This window comes from Gouania willdenowi, chromosome 6 (genome assembly GCF_900634775.1).
Source record: "Gouania willdenowi chromosome 6, fGouWil2.1, whole genome shotgun sequence".
Classification (NCBI taxonomy): domain Eukaryota; kingdom Metazoa; phylum Chordata; class Actinopteri; order Blenniiformes; family Gobiesocidae; genus Gouania; species Gouania willdenowi.
The window spans coordinates 65036749-65061380 of record NC_041049.1 but is presented as its reverse complement, the minus strand read 5'-3'; the positions used below and the strand labels follow the sequence as shown (position 1 = coordinate 65061380).

The 24632-nt window shown below is 38.3% G+C and overlaps 1 protein-coding gene across 2 annotated transcripts in view; it reads left to right on the top strand.

Annotated features, from left to right (window-relative positions):
- The first annotated feature begins 11338 nt into the window (after nt 1-11338).
- pot1 (protection of telomeres 1 homolog) overlaps nt 11339-24632 on the top strand; it is a 71934-nt gene continuing 58640 nt past the window's right edge. For both annotated transcript variants that reach the window (XR_003674347.1, XM_028451058.1), the window contains exon 1: nt 11339-11403. The gene's annotated coding sequence lies outside the window, so the exon portion shown is untranslated. The remainder of the gene's footprint in view (nt 11404-24632) is intronic.

The window sequence follows — 24632 nt, the reverse complement described above, 5'->3', positions numbered from 1 at the left end:
TGAGGTTTTCACTACTGCGATAACGTAACCTCAGACGTTGAGGTTTTTTCTCCCGTCTTCATCATTTGAGTGATATGTATGTTCACCAATCAAAAGTGCCAAGAACCGCCTTCCCGGGCTGCTGGCCAATCAGAGATGGTTACAGGACACAAATCAGACGTGCATCACTACAGACAATGCCGCTAACATCAATTAAAGCAGTGGAGCTAAATGAGTGGATGAGGCTGCAGTTTTTTGGCCACAGGCACCACTTGGCTATTGGTAAGTTTTCCTCCCCAGTCTTTTGTCTATTTTTGTGTATTTAAACTTAATTTGTTTGTTTGCTTGATATAATTGATTTTTAGTTATTAAGGTATCTTTGAGAGTTGCTTACATAGTTGTTATTCATTCATTTACTTTGTATTTGCTGTTGAAGGTCAACACTACAAGAAGTGCAATCTTTATTTTTATTGCATAAAATTGTGACCATCACCAGCCCTCCCAAAGGAAGGGTAAGAAAAACTTTATTAAAGGGAGGATATGAAAAGAGAGGGCAGTGTTACACCTAGGTGAGGGGAAGGGAACAGGGAAGAGGGAGTTGGTTAAGGAAATGGAAGGGGTGGGAAAAAGTTGTCTGTTTTAAAGTGAGAAATTTTAAATTGTGCTTAGTGTGTTGCATCAGTTCAGCTAGTCTGGTGACAAGTGCGGAGAAATTGAAGTTGTTTTATTGAACTACACTATTTGTCTTTTTTTTCATCAGAAAATAGTAAAATACTGTGAAAAACGAACCACAAGTCAAGCAAGAAACAGGAATCTGCAAATAATTAGTTGGACATTTTTCACATAGCGGGAAAAGAAAACCAAACTGACTGATGCCCCAAGAGCTGAATCTTCCAGAGCATTCTCTTATTACTGAATGCCAAACTAGCTGGGGTTCAAAGCAAAGAATGGTAGACATGGTGTTGAGCAAAACAAAGCGCTGACCCAGGTACTATCTGAAGACAGAAAAACCGGACCTAGAATTTCTAGAGTTCATGAACGGTGCCCTCATGCCTAGAGTTTACCGATATCCTCTCAGGTGAAGATTATGTAAACGTATCATATCTTAAACCAGTCCTGCATTTGTTAAAACACACAACTCTGATAGAAAAGGAAGAAGACGCTGAATTAACAAGTCAAGTCAAAAAGTCATCTTTTACCTTAGAGAGGAATTACAATGACCCTGCCTCACAGGAGCTGCTGGATGTGGTATCCATTCTGACCCAAGGTTTAAAACAGACAACATCAGTCCAGAGTGAAGCTTTAAAGTTCAGATTATTCAACATATAAGGTAAATAATCAATGTATTTTTACCATTTTACCTTTTACAGGACAAAAATCCTCATGTCCGCAGAGACACCGCAACAACTGCGAAGAAATAATTGCGCACTCTGGAATGCTTGTTCACCAAACAGACACCCACTGTTGCTGTGCAGGTGGAGGATATGATTGAGGCTGAACTGAACAGTTATTTGATGGCCCCAATCATTGAAGGTGGAGAATTCACAGTGTGATTTTTGTCTAACAGAAGTATCTGTGTGTGCCAGTGACAAGCTCACCCTCAGAGCTTCTCTTCAGTGCCATTGGCAACATAGTAACATGTGACCGTTCATGTCTGAAACCAGCAATAGTAGACATGTTGGTGTTTTTAGCAAAAAAAACCTGTAAGAATGCAGCACTACTGTACACATTTTTGAAACGAGCATTTTGCACTTTCTTTGCTTGTATAAGACAGCTTTTGTTCTTGTTTAACTAAACTGCGTTCTTTAAAGCAAACAGTTTTATATACTGGCAGCGTTCATGCCAGGGGACAACAAAGTTTTATAACTACTTTTGTTATTACTTTTGGATAGTTTTGTTCCTATGCCATTGCCATTATATTTTTATTTGTAAGCGAGAGATTGGCAAAGTTTACAATTTGACAAGTTTACTGCAACTTAAGGCAAGGCAGCTTTTTTATTTACAAAGTTATTTTTTGGAAAGTAGATTATGTATGTTGTTCTAATGTGCGCCATCTTGAAGATGATGCTAACTGACAAGTGACAATGTCTTGTAATATAAAAGCAGCAATTAGTATTTTCACTCATCGGAGCAGTTATGCTGCTGCATATGCATTTAAATGTATAGAATGTTTTTTAAAAATTGTAAATCGAATTGCAATCGCAACATCTGTCAGCATAATTGCATTTAGGTTTTTTGTCAAAATTTTGCAGCCCTACACCTGTGGCGGTGCGTGTGTGGAGTCTGGTGACGCTGCTGTGGAGAGAGAATGCTGTGCATGCTATGGACGCACCGCTTCAGTGATGTTTTGTCCGTCAAACTATGGTGTCGCATTGATGGAAGGAGCATCAGGCCAGAATCAGCTGATGAGATGCGTAATTTACACAGTGAAGGCACAATGTTCACATATGAGAGTGTGGTGACACAGCACATCTCAGACCTGCTGGATGATGATCAGTAGATCATCTTCAAATGGTGCTGATTGACTGATTGACAGACTGTGTTGCTGTATTAACTCAGATCAATAGCTTCAATTTTTCATGGACTGACCAGAGCAAAGGTACAGGACCTGGCAGAGCAGCTACATTAAATTAGGGGGGAAATGTCATTAGGTTTTAAAGCTGTTGTTTTTTGTTGGTTTTTCACATTTTTATTTATTTATTGAGTTTTCGACATTATTAAATGTTTGTGCAGCAGACAGAGAAGTCCATCTGTCTCCAATTTAACCTCCTCAAATGTCATTGTGTGCTTCTGCGGACTCACGTCTCTACATTGAACAAGTAAAACACATTTAAATAGGCCGGTCTCCACCACTTCTGCACTTCCACTAATCATTGCTGCAATCTTAGTGGATTCCTCGCAGCTGGTAAGGAAACTGCGTCACCAAAGGATTTAGGGACGCAACTGGTTTACCTTCCTTTATTTCAGATCTTAGTGAATCTGCACTTGAATGTAGTTACTGAGTCCAGTTATCAACCATGCTCTTCCACTCTACAGCTGCTGATTGGTCAACACCGTGCAGATGTAAAGCTATATAAAAGAACTTCCTTCAGTCTGTCTGATGGCCTGAACACAGTACTCTCCTGCTGCCAAACATGATGTCAAACACTGACTCACCTGTCTCACACTCCTTTACCAGCTCCATAATGATCCACCTCTTCAGCCTCATTATACCTGCAACTCAGGTCTTGCGAGTCATAAAGGCCATGCTCCATTCCTCCCAAGTCCTCCTGGAGGCTCGACACTTGGACTAATGACTCTCTGAGGACGAGGTGCCGATACTGCAGCAAGACAAAAGAGATCCGCCAAGGGTTCAAAGATTCTGTGTCTGCTCTACTTCCTTATTTTTCATATAAACTAGGCTGAGACTGATTATACAGTTAAATATCTTGAGCATCTGTTGCTAGAGTAGTTGTACTCAGGACCACACTATCCAAGACCAACACAAGCCCAAAACTACAATACACAAAGACTGAGACAAGACCAAGACTTTTGGGAGTTGAGACTGAGTAAAGACCAAGACCATCAATTTTAAAAACAATGACAAGCTTGAACAGTTAAAGAGCATTGTCTCTTTTAAATACATTTGACACACAAAAACAAGGTGTCTGCAACTCTTTCAAAGCACAACATGCAAAAATGTCAAATCTTCACAAAATAAAACCTTGTATGTATTCAAAAGCCACTGATAAGATTAGAATGATTTTTAATATCTGAAAATAAGACAGACTAATGTATGAGTTTTTGCTGCTGTCTGACACATAAGGCACTTGAAAAGAATTCCAAGGAGGCAGAACAATCAGTAAAGTACAACATATTGAATCAGGAATAGTTCCAAGTGCTTGTCCTTATTATCACATTATTGAAGTTGAATTAGAGAAGATCAGTGCTGCTCTCGTGACTGAAGCAAGTCCACGAAAAAATGCTCTTGTGTCCGAGAATAGACTTTATGGTCTGGAGACCAAGACCGGTCTCGAGTACTGTTACACCTCTCGACACCCGCCCCCATCCACCACCACTGTCAGGACTATTGGTGAAATGTTAAGACCATGAACCTGTAGGGGAAAAGGAAGCGTAACCTTGTGATTTCATTACAATTAAATGTTGATTGCCCTCATGTGATGAAGCCACAGAGCCTAGTTACTAGTGAACAACTGTCTAATAAACTCACAGGAATAGAGACAAAGCCATACATAGAGGAATCCAATATCCACCTCAAATAACTCAGAAATCAGTCAAACAATGAATTCTTATTGTGTATTTGCAACACTATAAAGTTCCCAAAGCACAATTTAAAAAAAGTTGAAAAGTCTGAAATGCCCAATAGAAATCAATGGGGAAAAAATGCACAAAAATCAAAAAGTTTAAAAGTTACAAATTACACAAGAGATAGCATAAATCTCGGGAACTTTCTGAATTTTTTAATTGCTTATTTGTCAAAATAGGACAAACAGTGTAGGAGGAGTTAATGTCAGACAGAAAAAATGGATTGTGCGATTAAAACACATTCAATGCGGTGTATAGTATGACTCACCAGCAGTAGACAATGCATGTCGGCAAAGTTTGACTTGATTAAAGGTATCTATTTGAGGCTGGTTTTATTTATGAAAGTAGTAAAACAATAATGGACGAACCCATGCAGCAGTATAAAGGCCCTTTTATACACTGCTGGACACTGAATAAGACTGCTGCTGTAATCCTTGACAGTTAACAATGCCGTAGTTTGAGGTCTGTCGTAAATGTTGAGCTCATCAAAGATTTAATGCCTGCTGAGCCTCTATTGTTGTCCCTGTCTGCCTGATTGCATTTGATATCTTTTATGATTCTTGGTGTAATTACCCAGACCCTCTATATCTTACTGATGTGAAGGCAGGCTCCTGAAATGGAATTTTACATGTCATTGGATAAGAACATGATCCACTGGGTAAAGCTCTCAGACAAGCAACGCACAGCAATTAACTCTTTACAAGTAGTATTCTGCGATTTCATCATTCAAAGTGGAGCTGGGTTTATTTCACTGATTGAAAGAATAACTGAGAGCTAACAACCTAAGTAAACCTGTGCACCAGACTGAAACATATGGTATAGCCATAGTTATAGCCCCAGAACTATCAAAACGTCAATCAAAAATGTATTTCTATTTTTTTTATTTTTTAGTTTGTAGCCATTTTCGTGCATTCATCTATCAGCAGCTTAAGCTAAAGACTATTATTATTTATCAGTCTGCTGATGAAGTCAATACATCACCTTCACAGATATCTGTCACGATTTGGTAACTGTTGTTTAATAATTTAGACAGGAACTTGATGTCATGTAAATATAAAATATATATAAATATAACTAAACAACTAAAGGTTCACTTCCAAAAGGGTCGCAGAAAATATTTTTTTGAGAGAGAAGGGGAATATAATTTAAGAGGAAAAATACATTTCAAGATACAATATGCTAGAACAACACTGAAATGGATTAAATACAACATCACACCAACATAATCTGGTTTAAAAAGCTTTTTAATACATATACCATTAGTAAGTATAAAAAGAAGAGCAACAATGTTACCTAAAACAGCAATAATATATAATATGTATACAATTATATAAAGAATATTAATACTGAATAAACATAATAAAAAAGGTATTTATTGTGATACTGTATTGCCACACGACAATTAATTGATGACATTTGTGTCGTAGATATGAAATAGTATAATATTCACATTATGTACATTCATGTATGTGTATATATATATATATATATATATATATATATATATATATATATATATATATATATATATATATATATATATATATACATATATATATATGTATATATATATGTGTGTGTGTGTATATATGTGTACGTACGTATATATGTTTGATGTGCATGTATAAACTGTATATATAAATTTTGTGCAGAATATATATTGAATATAGTAATATATAAGTTTAAAAAAAAATGTGTGCGCGATATTATCTCGAGAACCTTGTTTTGTTTTGTTGTAATGGGGGTGGGTATGTATAAACTTTGCTTCAACCGACACACTTTCGGCTGAAGAATTTGACAATCGAGAGTTGTTTGTTCTGTTTTAGTTTTACTGCAGACTGAATTTTGAATTGCCTCTAGTTAGTTCCTAGTTTCTTAATTAAAATGCTCTAACACTCGTGTGTGAGGTCATCTGAAATGGTAAAATCAACATGGAACATGCTGTCATTTAAATATCCGATAGAAACAAAAATCCAGGTTTTGTTCATTGACTTATCACTTACCAAAAACCTAAATCTGGCATTATCACTGGATGAAAATCTTGTTGTGAGGGAACTTAATAGGCCCTGGGCAGTTCCAACTGGATTAGATTTTACTGTTCGTTAATCAAACCAGTTCTGGCTACAAAGTGGACAGCCTGGGGTTATGTTTCATCCATGCCTCAGTCTGTTTGTCTGCAACAAGACGTAATAACACAATCCACCCTCAAGGTCTTTGTGCAAAGGAGGCAAATGCGATAGAACTTATCTGTAGTAGTTATGAATGACTGTAAATCATACTTGCTGTGTCTTCTTCATTCTTCCTTTTCTTACACCCTCAGGCCGTTTGGTTTACGATCATGATTTGGTGCTGTTTGTTTAGTCAGTTTGCAGCACATTGTTAATATGAGAAGGGTGTATCCTCCTTCTACAAGATTGTCATTGGCCTGTTTGTTTTTGCTCTCACAGTGATGACTTATGTAATTTGTTTCTTAGTTTAATTACTTAAATAGTCCCTGTATGTATCCATTCAACGCAAACAATCACAGGCACCCAAATGCATTCACTCCCACATTAAATTTATAGACTCAAATGAATCTAAAAACACATTTTTGGGGCCAAGGGAGGAGGTGTGTAACTTGTGGAAATTTGCTTTCAGGCCAAAGTAAAAACAACTGCATCACATTGATTTTGGAGATTCAATATTGAAGAAGTTTTTTTTATTGTCATAGTCACAGCATATAAACAGAGTGGAGAACAGCATGTGATGAAACTATAACAGCCTGATATCCCAGCATGTGGCAATGTGTTAAAAAGAATATGAAAGTCATGAAATTTGAAAACAAGAACACAGAGTGCACAAACATCCACCAAGTGCCAAATCTCCTCTTTACTGGATATTTACAATAAATTCAAGCCATTATTATTATTATCTGAATGAGTGATCCTGATCATGGTAACATGACTATTCACACTTGAAAGGATTGTATGAAATTTGTATCCCCATTTATAATGATACAGTTGGTTGCACCCATTTTTTTTTTTTTTTTAAACTCGTAATGAAATGCACACTCCAGATCCAAATGAAACTGGGCTAATTGAGGAACCAAACCGACAATACTGCGTGAAATTTCACAAAGAACCTCTGAACCCGTTTTTTTCTTCCCACTGTCGCTAAATGCTTGTTCATGTGGATCTTGTTGGGTTTTTTCTTTTTTTACTAAGAACTTTATATTTTGTTCAGCGCTTTGAAATGACTTTGTTGTGTTTTGCGCTATATAAATAAAGTTGAATTGAATTGAATTATGAACTAAAATATAAACTTTTGAAATTTTGCCAATGATGAGAGTTTTATAGGGATTTTTTGATTGATTTTTGAAACTCATCCAGAATCAGAATACTGATCCGGATCCCCTGTTAGATTTAATGGAATCTTCCATGGTATAAAGTTCATCTTTGTCTTCAATTTTGTCAAAATCCGTCAAGTACTTTTGACGTAACTGCATGCCAACCAACCACTGGTAACCCAGTGGTTGGTTGGCATGCAGTTACGTCAAAGCAGTGAAGAAGAGATGCTATGCTAGCAGACAGAGCTAATAAAAAACGTGACTTTTACAGATAATCACGTAATATTACAGATATTCTTTCAGTGCTAAAGGGGTAAGGAATCACTTATGAACATATTTAAGAGTAGAAGGCGGCCAGAAAGAAAGTAGCAGCAGATTCCGCCCGCAGCCTCAGAATTTGGACAAGAGAAGGATAAATATATAAAAAAGTACTGCGATTCAGAATCAGAATCAGAATCAGCTTTATTGACCAGGTACACTTTAGAACAATACGAGGAATTTTACTTGGTAGTTGCAGTGAAAGAAGACACATCAACACACCGGAGCAGCCATTTGCGGCGCCCACATATTTAGGTGAAAAAGGGATCAACAACAGGAGGAGAGGAGGGGTGAGGGGAAAAAAACTGCCAGTTTGAAACTGATTTCCCTAAACAGAGAAATCAGTGTGAAACCAGGAAAAACCGCCTCCGCAAACATAAATGTAAGCATGACACAGTCAAACAACTCGAGACAAGGCATGTGGGAAAGGTTGGGTGGGAGGTTGGCTGGGGGAGGGGGTCAGGTGGGAAGAACAGCAGGATTCCAGCCGTTTGGGGACATGGGCGTGCTGCCAATGGGCGCTGCAACCACGCCTCCATGCAGCTGCGGATGGGAGGTGGGGAAAGATGGCCAACGAGGCATTTGAAGTTGAAGACCTGTAGCTGCGTTACTGACAACCAGATGACGTGTGGAAAAGTTCAGCATCAACAGTTCCAGGTGGGAATGTAGGGAAGGAGCGGGGGGAGGGAAGTGGAGTTAAGAGCCGCCGTCTGCAGAAACTTCCTGCTGATAAGAGTTGAGACAACCATGGCTTTAGCCTTGTTGGCTGGGGAGCCGAAAGGGAGCTTAGCAATGTGATTTGATACAGGCTATGTCAATTTCCAATAGCCTTCTGTCCTGGGTCTCTGCTGTAATCCAATGAGTGGCCTAGTTTCCACTTCCAAGCCGGGTCTCCAACTTCTCCCAGTTATTATCCATAACGCGTAGACGATCCAAAAGCAGCTCTTGCTTGCTTTTGATATCGATCAACACATGAGTCTGAGTGTTCAGAGCCCTGCTACATCCTTCAGAAATCACTGGCAGCTTTTCCAAAACAGTCGCCAGCATAGTACGGACTTTTCGATAGATTAGGAAGCCACCAGCTCCGATCAGCAGCATGCCTACTATCATTATTCCAATCATGTAGATGTCCTCCACGTCTTCCACGGAAAGGATGGACAGACACACAACTCGCCACTTGTTCCAAGGGTCAAGTGTGTATTCAGCCACAAACGTCCCGCTTGGACATGCCGGTTCACCACCCCCGGTTCTTTTCGTTGAAAAAAACTGATCGATAGCACTGAGAGACCAACTAATTAATTCCAGTATTCCGCTTTTGGATGAGTTACAGGGAGAGGCTCTTGTTAGGCTCACAAGACCAGACAAAGCAGCAGCTGGGAGAGAGATAAGAATGGAAGGGAAGTGAGAAACAGAGATTGCGACTGTCCTCGTCGAGAGAAGCAAGAAAAATTTTCAGAAAATCAATATATCAACCGTGATACCTATGAATCGATTTTTAACTGCCTTATGATTACTCGTTACATCCCTAATTTCAATGTATTTTAAACTGGAAGTCCTACAGATTATTCAGTACCTTTGAAGTAACTTGTGTTTTTAGAAAGGTTGGTGACCCCTGCCTTAAAAATAAATCTCAAATATTATGTTGTTGGGGTTCTTAGAACAATTGGAGATGGGTGAAAAATAGCATAATACTGGACCTTTAAAAAATAAACAAATATTTTTTATTCTTACCTTTACTTTAAATTCCCAAGATCATAGTTTAGGGTAATCATTCTGGTCAGATGAGACAAAATTGGTCACTCGGGCTGATGACCTGCTTAGTATCTGTCAGATGGGCTTTGGAGTCAGATTCTCACGTCCAGTCTGCGTGAAACATCACCCATGAACCTGAGGCCATTGTGAACTGCATCCATCCACCCTCCTTATTCCTCATACAGCACCAGGGACAAAAAGGACCTAAAAGATTGTCCCTGCCTTACATTTGTCACACAGCCGCTTCATGCGTGTGGTTTATTGGTGGTATTCTTCACTGAGGAGGATGCTTGAAGTCTAAAGCCGAACCTCAAGCCTTCTGCTGCGAAGGCTTTCTGTAAACTCATTAATGCTGAGTAATGATCCTTCTGCTAATGCTGTTTTCTATCAGTTGCTCTGAGTGTTGGCATTTTTCAATTTAATTAAACAGTCAGTAATCGGATTGTTAAAGCTCCCGGGGTTTCTGTTGATAATGTAACATGGCTATGATAGCAGTGATTATTCAGAGCTAAGATAATATGTAACACGGAACACTGATGTTTCTGCAACCAGCACCATAGTTCTGCCTGTTATCCTTCATTGCAGGTATAAAAGTTCAGTCAACCTAATGGGGATTAAGAGGATTCTTATTAATTATTAACAATTCACTGCACTGTGGGCAAAAGGACACACTTTTAACAACAATCCCACCTTTATAACTCCTCATTCATTTATTCTCTATGCCTTATTTACCCTCCTTACTACTTTTATGGAACGAGTCAGTTCTTTTGGGGTAATATGTATGTGATGATGTATTAACATTTAATTTAATGTTTAATTCTAATGTATTGTGCCTCTAATCATAGCTGTTTCACTTTTCCAAAAGGGTCCAAAAAAATCAATCAATGTACGCTTAAAAAAAAATAGATACATAGAATGAATTGTTATTTATTAATTGAATAGTTAGTCAGGACAATCAGCAAACCAGGAAATCACAAAGAGTGGAAGTAATGTATAACAAGTCTCACAGTTGAGAACGTTGCCTTATGTATGTGGAATTTTGCAATTGTTGAGTTGTTGTATGAGTAAGTATTAAGTATTTATTTATTTATTCATTTTATAATTCAGGTAATTTCCCCCGAGGACTATTAAACTATTTCTGATTCTGAGGTTCATGTTTCTGAGAAAATCCAAACTGCTTTGACTCTCGGTGCATTTTCTTTTTTATTTTATTTTTTTTAATTATGGATAAGGATTTTTCCTTTTACATGTTTTTTTTTACTGATTGATATGATACTTTAAGTGACATTTGATTAGTTCAATTGTACCCAAAGGAATAGCCTTTAAAACTGAATTAAACTCTTTACAGTATGTGACAGGAAAATATTTTGTTTTAAAAAAGTATTCATAACAAGATTCATCAAATAAGTTTTTCAAGAAAAAGTATGCCTCTCTCGACTGATTTTTATTTATATAAACTTGCTTTTTAGCGGAGATAAAGTAAATTACACCAAGATAAAATGGCTTGGTGGTATAATTTATTAGAAGCATTGTTGTTGAAACCTATTAGAGATTCGAAGCCAATGCACTCATATTTATATTTTTATTCTTGTTATTATTATTATTTTTTTTTTTTTACAAATCACACGTGATAGTGACGTCAGTTCCACGCATGCGCATTACGTCCGTTGCGCAGCCTGTCATTTCAAAAACTCAGCGAGGGAAGACGAGTGTCTCCGACAATTGTAAGTTTATGCGTTTTATATTCTTTATATTTCTTCGACTTTAATTGCTATTACTTATAAATCTAACAGGCACATGTTACACATCCAGCTGACGTGTTTCCGGTGTTTTGTAGTGGCTTGAATCTTATATTCAGGCTGTATCACCAAACTCCATCTGGAAATCCTATGTTTTTGTTGCATTGTTGGCCCAGTGTTTACCACGATAAGTTGACCTTTTTAACGTTTTATTTTTATTTATATGTTATTTTTTTTAAATTTCGGTGTGCTACTAAACTAACTAACTTATTTCTCATCTGTGCCATAACCCAGTGTTGTATCAGTTTACGATTTTCTCCAAAAATAAATACGAGTCACTAATGCTGTTTTAGGTTTTACACATTATGCCGAATAAGCCGACACACACTTTACAGTCAGGGGACATTGTTGGTGTGCTCTTCTTTGCTTGTGTGGCTTTGAAAACTCTTTACATATGAAACAGTGTCGTTGTTGTAAATAAACGTGTAATAACAATAGCATGGCACTGCTAAAGCAAAGGCTAAATTAGCTGTGGTTTGCTTACAGGCTTAAAATAGATTAACCTATCTATCCATCCAACCATTTAAAATAAAAAAAAAACAAAAATAAAAACTTTGGATGCATATTTTGTCATAGGTTAACACTACGTGTCGTGTTGTACTTTTATGTGCCGTTGAAATAGGGTGACCAGATTATTAAAACTCTAAACCGGGACAGTAATTTAACCAAAGAAGATGACAGATTTTTTAAATAATTATTTGTAATGAAAAAAAAAAAAGGTCACATGAATGACATTTCTTTTTTCTTCTTGCTGAACCCAATTTAAAGTGGCGATCAGTTAAAAAAAAAAACGTCTAATGTGGTCAATGCCATCGACCAATCAGCATCGAGTTGCAAACCCTTGGAAGACTTTTAAGCTGAATGTGCTGCTGCTTTCAGGGTCTTTTCTGTCAGCGGCAACAGACATACATTTCTTAATAAAGTGACAAACAGGACTGAACTTGTGGAAAACCAGGACAAATCAATGGTTTTGGGGGAAGTCGACCTGGACACGGGACATAACTCTGAAAACTGGCACTGCCCCGGGTAATAATAATAATAATAATAATAATAATAATGCATCAGTTTTATATAGCGCTTTATCATAGACACTCAAAGTCGCTTTACAGAATTAGGGCATTATTTTTTCACTCCACACTTAGTGGTGGTAAACTACTATTGTAGCCACAGCTGCCCTGGGGCAGACTGACGGAAGCGAGGCTGCCATAGTGCGCCATCGGCCCCTCCGACCACCACCAACACTCACTCACACACTACATTCATACAAGGCAATGTAGGTGAAGTGCCTTGCCCAAGGGCACAATGACAGATACCACTGGGTGACTGCCACCCCACTGTGGCACCTGGAATTCTCAGTGGTCTCCCATCCAACTACTAACCAGGCCCAGACCTGCTTAGCTTCCGAGATCTAACGGGATCGGGTAACTCGGGACTTCAAGTCACTCTGTGTTGAAACAAATATCAAATTGACTGACTTGTGACGATTGTTTTTTGAAACTCTGGTTCAAAGTATTTTTTCTAATAATATATGATTCAACTTTTGTTTTTGGACAAGAAATGTACATTTACTTTTGGGGGTGCTAGTTGCCCATGTTTGTGATACACGCACAAGTTATTATTATTATTATTATTATTATTATTATTATTATTATTATTATTATTATTATTTATTTTTTTTTTTCCATTCTTAAAGCACTGTGATGATATTTTAGCCTGTGAGGCATTTTGCATCAGCAAATATAATCCAGAATTGTCTTTCTGGTAAAAGCTTGTTTGAATTCAAATGATTGAGATTTACAGTATATTGTGTATCGCCATTTTTGGAAAAAATATAGAGATATGAATTTTGGTCCATATCGCCCAAGCCTACCATATAGGTGCTGTCAACTGTTAAGTATCACCTTGTTGCACCACTTTGGCTGTGGGTGATGCCTGATGCAGTCAACATCCTATAAGTCAGCTGATTGTTCCCTTTTCCTTCCAATCACTATTCGCTCAATCGCTTTTCTGCTTTTCTTCTTTCAGTTTTTGGGTATCTGTGTTGAAAGTCTCTTACTCGCATTAAAGAGGGAGACAAAGATTATGCAAATAAGGATTGTGTCTTAGTGAGCGCTGCAGGCTTCAGCTGAACAAGCACACAGGACAGTTGGTGATTCTGACACACAGTTGCTGTTTGTCAAAGAATGAAAAAAGAAGTCCTGTGAGACAGCGTTTCAACCCGACCGTCACTCTTTGTCTGACATGTGTTCCCGGTCCTCATCGCTTTGGCTGTCATTTTTCAAAGGTTTGGCTGAATGAATTAATTCCTGGCCTTCTCTGTGTTCTCTTCTGCATCTTTCTGACAGAATAGTGTCGTGAAAGTAAATATATTAGCTTTAACTGAGATTTACAGAGACATTTTACTCAGAATGCAGAGACAGCTTGAGACTTAGCTGTAAAGCCACAAATCCTGAACCAGAAATCCCCCAAGACACCAAACTTTTATGATGGCTTTCCTTACTTCAATAGGGAAACAGACATGAAACTGCCTTCTTGATTTCATATTCTCTGGGCAGACTTTGACTTTACCAATTACAAGTATATTGAGCAGTGAGTAATAGGTAGTAGCGCCCTATGAAATCCATGTTTTGTTAATGGAATTGTGGACTCGACCATTAAAAACAGAAACCACTATTAAATGTGGAAATTGACGTCATGTGAATGAAATGCCAGAAGCGAATGACGTTTGTCTGGGGAAATGTGTCCAGGGACCGCTCATTCGTTGCACCACCTGCCCTCTCCCGTCCTAAGCTAAACAAAATGTTGAAGAGGCTGTCAGTGTCCAACCCTTTCACAGGCCTGATCTTTTTGGATCCTTTCAACGCATACGCGTAGACTATGATAAATGGTAAATGGACTTGATTTATGTAGCGCTTTATCCCTACACTGAAGTAGTCCCAAAGTGCTTTACATATCAGCTCATTTACCCATGCACACTCACATTCACACACTAATGTGACAGAGCTGCCATGTAAGGCACTAGTCGACCACTGGGTGCAACTTAGGGTTCAGTGTCTTGCCCAAGGATATCGAACCCTCAACCTTTCAATCAGAAGACGACCCCTCTACCACCTGAGCCACGGTCGCCCATGTCACTTCCTTTACTCGCAATCTTTATGACAGATTTGCTGGGACTTGATATTTTAATGTAAACCAACCATATGACATTAAATATTTTAATAGTACGCATGCAAATATGTGACTTTTTTTTTTTGTGGTGTGTTTAATTAGCAATTTAAACAAAAAAGAAAAACCTCCACAAGACAATGTATACAAAAATGGATGAAAACACAATACACAACGTTGACAATCAAAAACCAAACAGAAAATAAAAGAAAAACCAAAATAAATCAAAATTCACTCAAAACATACATTTTTATTTTTTCTTAAATAGCAGGGTTTCAACCTTTTAAATAGTACACGAACTGCCGTAAAATAGGCCGACCGGATGTAGATGCGTTTCGGGCGTGCGTGGAAGAGATCTGAAAGGATCAAGCCTGTGAAAGGATTTGGCACTGATAGGGGCCACCCCGAAACACAGATTAAAACTGGAAAATAAATTACACAATTCATCTCAAACTCCAAAATACAGAGCCAACCAGTTCCCGTATGACTTCTATGCATCAGGTAATATGATTTTTTGCAAGTTCTGCCAACACACGTAAAAACGTGTGATTACCACCTGTAAGAGGGTCACAGGGAAACACCCCTAACTCCCAAACATGCGACCGGGGTGCCTCCAACTGTTACCCTTCAGGGAAAAATGGGTTAAATGCAGAGACAAAATTTTAATAAATGTGGTGTTTACCACATTTTCAAATGATTTAGGGAGTAATTACTACAGTAAATTGGCTTAGAATTACCTATTTTATTGTCATAGGAGTAATTATTGTAGAAACAGATTAATATTCAAACTAAAGTCTAATAAAAAATGTATCACTTTAAAAAGAGGACTGACCTGGGCCATGTTTTAATGCGTGCAAAAGTCTCCATCAAAAGTTGCTACATTTGTCGTTGTAGTTATTGAACAATTAACTTTTATTTTTAATTTATTGTAATTTATATTAATTTATTCTTTTAACCTTTAGCTTGACTTCTGCCCTGACGACTATTTATCAACTGTTCCTTTAATACACTCCCTTACTTCTACTAAATCCCATACTTGTAACATATACCATTTGTGATATGTGCTACATATTTGTAACACCTATTCTAACTGAAGATGGACTCTTGCATGGAAGCCATTTTATTATTATTAATATAGCTGCTGTGTGAGTTGAGATAACCATTGGGTGATACAGTTTTATAATCTCTTAGTCTCCCCTGCCTGTTATTTATTTAGCTCAGGCTTGTCTCTGCTACACTACGTTTGGTTCTTATTACAAGTGCAAAGGGCGGCTCACTGTAGCCATGTTTATCTGTGTTTATCCTTGATGTTTTCATTACTGAACAAGCCCCAATTTCTTCTTATCTGTTGTTGGTAAAAGAGGGTTCCTCTGTGCGTGGCCTCCAGTAGAGAAACTACTCTGTGTGAACACAAAGCGTTTCAGATTATCACTTTTAACCCATAGGGTAAGGCGATGAGAGATGGGTTTGTTGTGAGGCAGGGATTAAACGTATCTGCATAGCTCAGATGGAGTGCATCATTGTACCTCCTGCAGGACAGACAGATTAGTTTTGATAAAGTGTAAACAAAGTTTTCACCTTGGTTTATTTTAGGGCTGGGTGAAATGAACATAAATCATATCTGTATTTTACCATCAAGACAATATTGTGGGTCAAAGACAGCTCGCGGAGCCTTTCACTTGGTGTCTCTTGCGACTGTCTTAAAGGGGCCACGTACTGGATGGCTCAGTGATAAAAAACCTGCTTTCAGCAATTGAGACCTGCCCCAAAGGAAGTCACTACAGAGTTTACTCACGCATTTCATCCCTAATGAAAGGAAAAAGCCAAGTGGCACAAAATGTTAACATTGTGCTGCTAAAATAAAATATACAAAGTGCTCAGGCATAAAAATTAAAGAGACAACTAAATAACATCATAGATATTCATACCTTGTCCGAAAAGGGGGAAGGATTAAGTAAATAAAACAAATAAAAGAGCGCTTGTGGCATTTTTTTTCAGTGATGTTAACCCAGTACTGTTTTTCTTTTCAAACCATATTGAGAAAATAATATAGCGAGTTTATTTCGCCTATTAATCTTTAAATCTGAGGACATAGCAAATATTCAGCAGTGTTCAGCTTGTCTCCACAGTGTGCACATATCAATAGTATTTCTACTAAGAACATGCTATGCCAAGGATGTTTTCAGATCGTTATTACAGGCTGCGATTTGATTGGTCACGTGATTTGTGTGAGCAGGCGGAGAGAGAAGTCACCTGTTGCTCAATTGACTCAGGCTCGACAGAAGCGGACACTGCAGAACAGTAAGAATCTTACTAAAAATGGAACAGGGACAGCCCCAGACCTCAGAGGCCAAGGAGTGAGCCTCATTCCCGGGGTAGGGACTAGGGCTGCTAGAATATAGAAAAAATAATAATCACGATTATTTTTGTCATTGAAATCACGATTATTCAAGCAATTATTTGTCAACCAAAAAGTTATTTGTTTTGTACCAAACAATGTAAAATATATTCTTTAAACATTAATAAAATCCTTAAAACACTGAAATCAAGTATGTTCACTTTTACACATAACAAAACAGTTCTTGTACGTGATGTGTCTTTGTTCGAGGTCTTCATCATCAAACCCTAAGTGTTAATATATAAGATATATTTATTTAGTTTTTGCTGCATTTCTCCTGCCATGTCTTGAGATCGCTAGCAACAACTTTCCCCTTTTCACCCTGCAGGCTAGCTTTAGCTTTGAGAGGGGCAGGGGCGGGGGAGCTTGCATGCGCATTGATTAAACAACTCAAATTTAGTATTAATAATAATAATAATAATAATAATAATAATAATTAAAGCCGCGAGCGGCGTCATAGGTTCCGATGAAGTGGCCGGGGGCGGTAACCCACGGTCACGTATACCACTGTTGGGGATTTGGGAATCGGCCTGGAGTTGTAAGTGTTTTCGTATAACGGCGTAGTTATGGCGAGGGATTTTCCTGTGTCATGATAGGCCCCTCCCACTTTTCACAGCCTGCTCTTTTTGCCATAGCAATGTGTTTCCATCTAATAAGATTCATCCTACAGTGTTTTGAAGTCAACACGACATGTCGTCTGTCCGCTACAGCTGCTCGTGTTGGATGACCACAGAAGCGGCGCCCTCTGAGAACGCAAGGCATTGTGGGTAAATTGGTTATCGTTTGTTGTTTGGGGCTGTACGGTCATCATGTCTATCAAATATGAAGCACTTTGAACTTTGCATTCTGGAGTTGTAAGCGTTTTCGTATAACGGCGTAGTTATGGCGAAGGATTCTCCTGTGTCATGATAGGCCCCTCCCACTTTTCACAACCTGGTTTATTTTCCATAGCAATGTGCTTCCATCTAATAAGATTCATCCTACAGTGTTTTGAAGTCAACACGATATATCGTCTGTCCGCTACAGCTGCTCGTGTTGGACGACCACAGAAGCGGCGCCCTCTGAGAACGCAAGGCATTGTGGGTACATTGGTTATCGTTTGTTGTTTAGCTCTGGACAGTGATCGTGTGTATCAAATATGAAGCAGTTTGAACTTTGCACTCTAGAGTTATAAGCGTTTTCGTATTTATGGCGTGGTGATGGCGAGGGATTTTCGTGTGTCATTATAGGCCCCTCCCACTGACCACAGTCTGTTGTTTCTTCAATAGGAATTTGCTCCCCTCTGTGTAGGTTCATCCTACAGTGTTTTGAAGTCAACACGACATATCGTTTGTCCGCTACAGCTGCTCGTGTTGGACGACCACAGATGGCGAAGAATTTTCCAGTGATATTTTAGGCCCCTCCTACTGACCACAGTCTGTTGTTTCTTCAATAGGAATTTGCTCCCCTCTGTGTAGGTTCATCGTACAGTGTTTTGAAGTCAACACGACATATCGTCTGTCCGCTACAGCTGCTCGTGTTGGACGACCACAGAAGCGGCGCCCTCTGAGAACGCAAGGCATTGTGGGTAAATTGGTTATCGTTTGTTGTTTAGCTCTGGACAGTGATTGTGTGTATCAAAAATGAAGCAGTTTGAACATTGCATTCTAGAGTTATAAGCTTTTTCCTAGAACGGCGTCCTGTTGATGCTAACCGTGTACATGACCTTAAATGACACCGGTCGAAAACACAAGGCATGATGGGAAATGTTTCAAAGCAGTCATGACCAAGCTTGGGCACATGTCCTTTGTGTGAAATTTGAAGCTGATCGAAGTTTGTGTGTCAGAGTTATGGAGATTTGGAATTTTTTGCGTGCTAACGAAAATTAGCATTGCATTTTTGTGGCGGCGCCACGACCAAACCGTGACAGATACGAAAATTCTTTTGATAACTTTTCATCTTCAATGGGTCCTATGTGGTGTTGCCAAGTTTTAAGCGAATCGGATGAATCCCCTCAGACTAGTTCGCGCAGATGCGTTTCGAGGGCGAAACGCCATTTTTGACCTTTGACCCAAGATGGCTGACTTCCTGTTTGGTTTTGGGCGGGGTCACAATGTAACTTTTTGCTCATTCTGGGGCGGAGACTACACGTGGCGATTTTCGTACATATCGGTCAAACCTGGCGGTCGTGCGGTTCCATCGTTTTTTTGGCGGCGAAAACGCACGCTACGCGTGCGTTTTCTGTCCGTTTTTTTTTCACGCCACCTAATTATCAAATTTTTCGCCAGGCCTGAGGTGCGTGCAAATTTCGGTGAGTTTTCGGGCATTTTTAGGGGGTCGAATTAGCGATCAAAGGCGGGCGGGGTATAATAATAAAACGATATAATAGCGAAAACAATAGGTTCCTCTGTCCCATTCTGGGACATCGGAACCTAATAATGGCTTGGATTTATATAGCAAGACTCACAGCACGTACAGAAACCATTATTCATTCACATAAGTCATACCGGTGGTGGTAAGCTACAATGTAGCCATAGCTGCCCTGGGGCATACTGACAGATGCGTGGCTGCCATTTCACGCTTACGGCCCCCCTGACCACCACCAACATTCATGCACAATTCATGCCCATTAATAAGAGGCAATGTGTGTTATTTTTATGCTTTTTATTAATCGTTTTTTCTCGATTGTTATTTTTGTAATCGTTGGGTGTAATGATCAAAATTGTAATCAAATTTGAATTAATTTCACAGCCCTATGGACACACTTTTATAGACACAGAACTTTGAATGGTCAAGCACAGAATCACGTCATCGGCATAGCTTGTGACCCAGAAGTAGGGATGTAACGATTAATCGTGAGGCAGTTAAAAATTGATTCATATGTATCACGGTTCACATCAATGCTCTGAAAATTGAATCGCAGTACTTTTTTTTAAACAGCAGAGGGCGCTATATATTCTTCTCATCTAAAAGTGTAACCACTGGGTTACCAGCGCCCTCTGCTGGTCCAAACAAATATCTGACGTAAATACAGTGCAGACAAGTCCAATTGTTAAGGCACAAAATACATTTTCAGTTGCACTTTTAAAAAGAAAAACAACTATTATGTAGTTTTGCATTGTTTATTATAGAACCAGAATTTAAATTAATAGGCTCCTTCTTCATTTGTATTATTTCTTTATTTCATTCAAGATTTATTTTTAGTTAAATTGCATTGTTTTGAATAGTTTATCAAGGGATTCTTTTGACAATTAAATATAAAAGGAAAATAGTACAGTATTTTTTATTTTTCCCCCCCCAAAAAATAAAGGAATATTTGTCTACATTACCATTTTGTAAAATAAATCGTGAGAGAATCGTATCGTGAACCCGGTATCATGAGAGAATCGTATCGTGAACCTGGTATCGTTAATCGAATCGTGTCGGAAGTTGAGTGAATCTTACATCCCTACCCAGAAGCATAATCTAGGCCTAATGAATGAAGCTATGATTTCATCCATCTGACTGACAAGTTTCCCTGAAGTATTGAGTAAGTTTAAAACTGCAATTGATGTAAATAAATAAACCATCTTTCACATTGATTTATGCTTCATTTGCCTTTCTCTTTACATCAGCCTTACTTATAAGAAATAATATTTTATGTAGCAGTCTAATATTGTTTATCATAAAATAGATTAATTTATTGCTTGTGTTTGTTGAGGACCTTGAAATATCAATTGGGTATTAAATCACAATATTGAGGAAAAATAAAAAAAAATTGCAATTATATTTTCTTCCAAAATCATTCTGCCTTAAATCAGACTTATTGGCTTTGGTAACATAAATCAAATGAGACGTCAACTAGATTCGGCCCATAGGTTTGATGTGCTTTGGTCGTTGAAATTCTGCCTGAGTGGTTAAACAACTGAATTGGAAGCAACTGTTTTTTGTCATTATGTTTTCTTGCTTTTGTTGTGCTTTCCTGCAGAAAGCCTGTGACTCAGGAGCGGCGTACGGTTTTTAAAAGCTTTAATAAATGGAATTCTGCAGCGCTGTTCTCCATTGATGCGCTTTCTGTCCTCTCCTCACAGGCTGTTTCCGACCTGATAAAATCCACACAATTACCTGCTAAGCACAGCAAACATTTGGTTATTTATGCTTTAATTTAATTTGTTATTGTAAGCGTAGGACTCATGAAAGCTGGCCGTTTGTGTTAGTCCGTCAAACGTCACACACCAAATGTGTGGTGGGGGCGTCTGCTCAAGTTCAGCTTTGTTCATGGTTAACATACTTTGACCAACATCTTTTCTAATACGTCAAGCTTTAGTACAGCTTTTGACATCTGAAAACCTAATATTTTGTATTGTTTAGTCTTAAAGTTGACCAAGTACTAGGAATGTGCGATATTTTATCGTTTATGATTTATTGTCAAAAATATTCTCACCGCTAAGAATATGTAATTCCACGATATAAACGATAAATTCCCATGTCAGAAATTAGCGAGAGCCACGGGCCATTTTAGCCAATTACCCAATTTAGCCAAGAATGCCCCTAAAAACCTTGTTCCACGGGCCACAACTGCCCCTGTTTGTTGTCAACAACTTAATATTCTTTGGAGCAGAACGCTGTTCACGGAAGCTCCGCAGCAAAATTCCACTGCAAAACCTCCGCAGCCGCGATGTGCACCACCACTGCTCCCGCCCCTCAGCCCTCACACCACACACAGACGGTGGTGCTCGTCAGGCTACCTGAAGCTGCCGAGCTGCGATATATTATGGACCGCTACTTGGTTAAAACCAGACAACCATTCAACAAAGTGAACCAATCCAAGTTCCTCCGTCACATCCACCCAAAGTTCCACAAACCTGGGGACAGAGATGAACCTGTAGCAACGATTATGAATTGGAAACTTAACTAAAGCTAACTATGCTAAGCTAACACACCAACATAACAGACTGGGCTAAAAGCTAATGCTAACCACTCCATATATGGAATAGACCAAGTAAAAAGATTAGAAGAACACAGAGAGCCACCGATCTGTTTATGGTCAGATTAAACACTTGTATGGAAGGATAAAAGCTAAACATGTCATACGTTGTGTGAAATAAATGTTAGCATGAATAATAACTATTCATCCATCCCAATTTGTTCTCAGACAAAGCTGGTCTCATTAGACTAATATAACTATTGAGATTATTACACCTAAATATACTGAATGATTAAATCATCAGCTTGATCTGGTTTAATTATAGGAAATCAGAGTTTTTATTTATCAATCAATAATATTAATAACTCATTATCAGATAAATGAAACAAGATTCAGCAACAGTAAAAACACTGATGAGCTAATTTTTTTTTAGAAAATAATTTTATTTTAAGTGAGGAAATAAATGAATGACATACATACACTAATAGCATGATCCGCATGCACTGATATATTCCATAAAATATCAGCTCATGAACTTTTTGAGTCAGCTCAGCAGTTATTGTATCCTTTTTTAATGTGTCTAATGTTGATGTATTCAAATGTATTTGTGTTTGTAAGGAACTTGTTTACACTTTAAGTTGTGAATTGTTTTATTTATTTATAGTTTTTTTTATTTATCATGATGTTTATCGTTATCGTGATAAATACTAGGAATTATCGGGATAATTTTTTTAGTCCATATCGTCCATCCCTACCAAGTACAGTGCAAAAGGAGACTGAGAGCACAGTAGCTATTCCCTCATGGAAATTAGGTTATTTTTCACACAATCACCAGCAGCAACAAGAAATCTTTCTCCTGCCTTTTATAGTTGGTGCACAATGGACACCCACACAACCAAGGCCTCAGGCTTATTGAAAGTATTCCTTCTACTGTTGTTATTCATTTTTTATAGAAATCCATTGCCTTGACTTTTCATTTAGAAAAAGATCAAATACAATATTCAAAGTGATACAAAAACATCACATGAATTCGCTTTATATCATAGCAACAAAGTGTTATTTAGCTTTAGACCTAAGTGGTGTCAAAAATGTGTTTGGAGTTGTGACTCATTTTACATCAACTGTTAGCATTAAAATACATGTAATAATAACCCTTCATATGTGACTGGGAACCAGTAGGTAACGACCTATTATACCAGAGTTTTCGCAGATCCTGAACAAGTCTTAAAAGGCTTGAAATTTATGAATCTAAAAATAAGGCCTTAACTGTCATTGAAATGTCTTAAATCAATGTTTCAAAAGTCTTAAATTTTAACACATTAGTATGATTTTACGATTGTAATTAGTTTCACATTTCAAAATAAATGGTAACTTTAGTTTAAAAAAAAAAAAAAAAAAAAAAAAAAAAAAATATATATATATATATATATATATATATATATATATACAGTGAAGAAAATAAGTATTTGAACACCCTGCTATTTTGCAAGTTCTCCCACTTAGAAATCATGGAGGGGTCTGGAATTTTCATGGAAGGTGCATGTCCACTGTATGAGAGATAACCTAAAAAGAAAAATCCAGAAATCACAATCTATGATTTTTTAACAATTTATTCGTGTGATACAGCTGAAAATAAGTATTTGAACACCAACGTTAATATTTGGTAGAGTAGCCTTTGTTTGCAATTTCAGAGGTCAAACGGTTCCTGTAGTTCTTCACCAGGTTTGCACAGACTGCAGGAGGGATTTTGGCCCACTCCTCCACACAGATCTTCTCTAGATCAGTCAGCTTTCTGGGCTATCGCTGAGTAACACGGACTATCAGCTCTCTCCAAAGATTTTCAATTGGATTTAGGTCTGGAGACTGGCTAGGCCACTCCAGAACCTTGATATGCTTCTTACGAAGCCACTCCTTGGTTTTCCTGGCTGTGTGCTTTGGGTCATTGTCATGTTGGAAGATCCAGCCACGACTCATCTTTGATGATCTGACTGAGGGAAGGAGGTTTTTGGCCAATATCTCACAATACATGGCTGCAGTCATCCTCTCCTTAATACAGTACAGTCGTCCTGTCCCATGAGCAGAAAAACACCCCCAAAGCATGATGCTACCACCCACATGCTTCACAGTAGGGATGGTGTTCTTGGGATGGTACGCATCATTCTTCTTCCTCCAAACACGCATAGTGGAATTATGACCAAAAAGGTCAATCTTGGTCTCATCTGACCACAAAACTTTCTCCCATGACTCCTCTGGATCATCCAAATGGTCATTGGCAAACTTAAGACGGGCCTTAACATGTGCTGGTTTAAGCAGGGGAACCTTCCGTGCCATGCATGATTTCAAATCATAACGTCTTAGTGTATTACCAACAGTGACCATGGAAACAGTGGTCCCAGCTCTTTTCAGGTCATTGACCATGTCCTGCCGTGTAGTCCTGGGCTGATTCCTCACCTGTCTTAGCATCATTGAGACCCCACGAGGTGATATCTTGCATGGGGCTCCACTCCGATTGAGATTGTCCGTCATGTTTAGCTTTTTCCATTTTCTAATGATTGCTCCAACAGTGGACCTTTTTTCACCAAGCTGCTTTGCAATTTCTCCGTAGCCCTTTCCAGCCTTGTGGAGTTGTACAATTTTGTCTCTGGTGTCTTTGGACAGCTCTTTGCTCTTAGCCATGCTGACTGTTTGGGTCTTACTGATTGTATG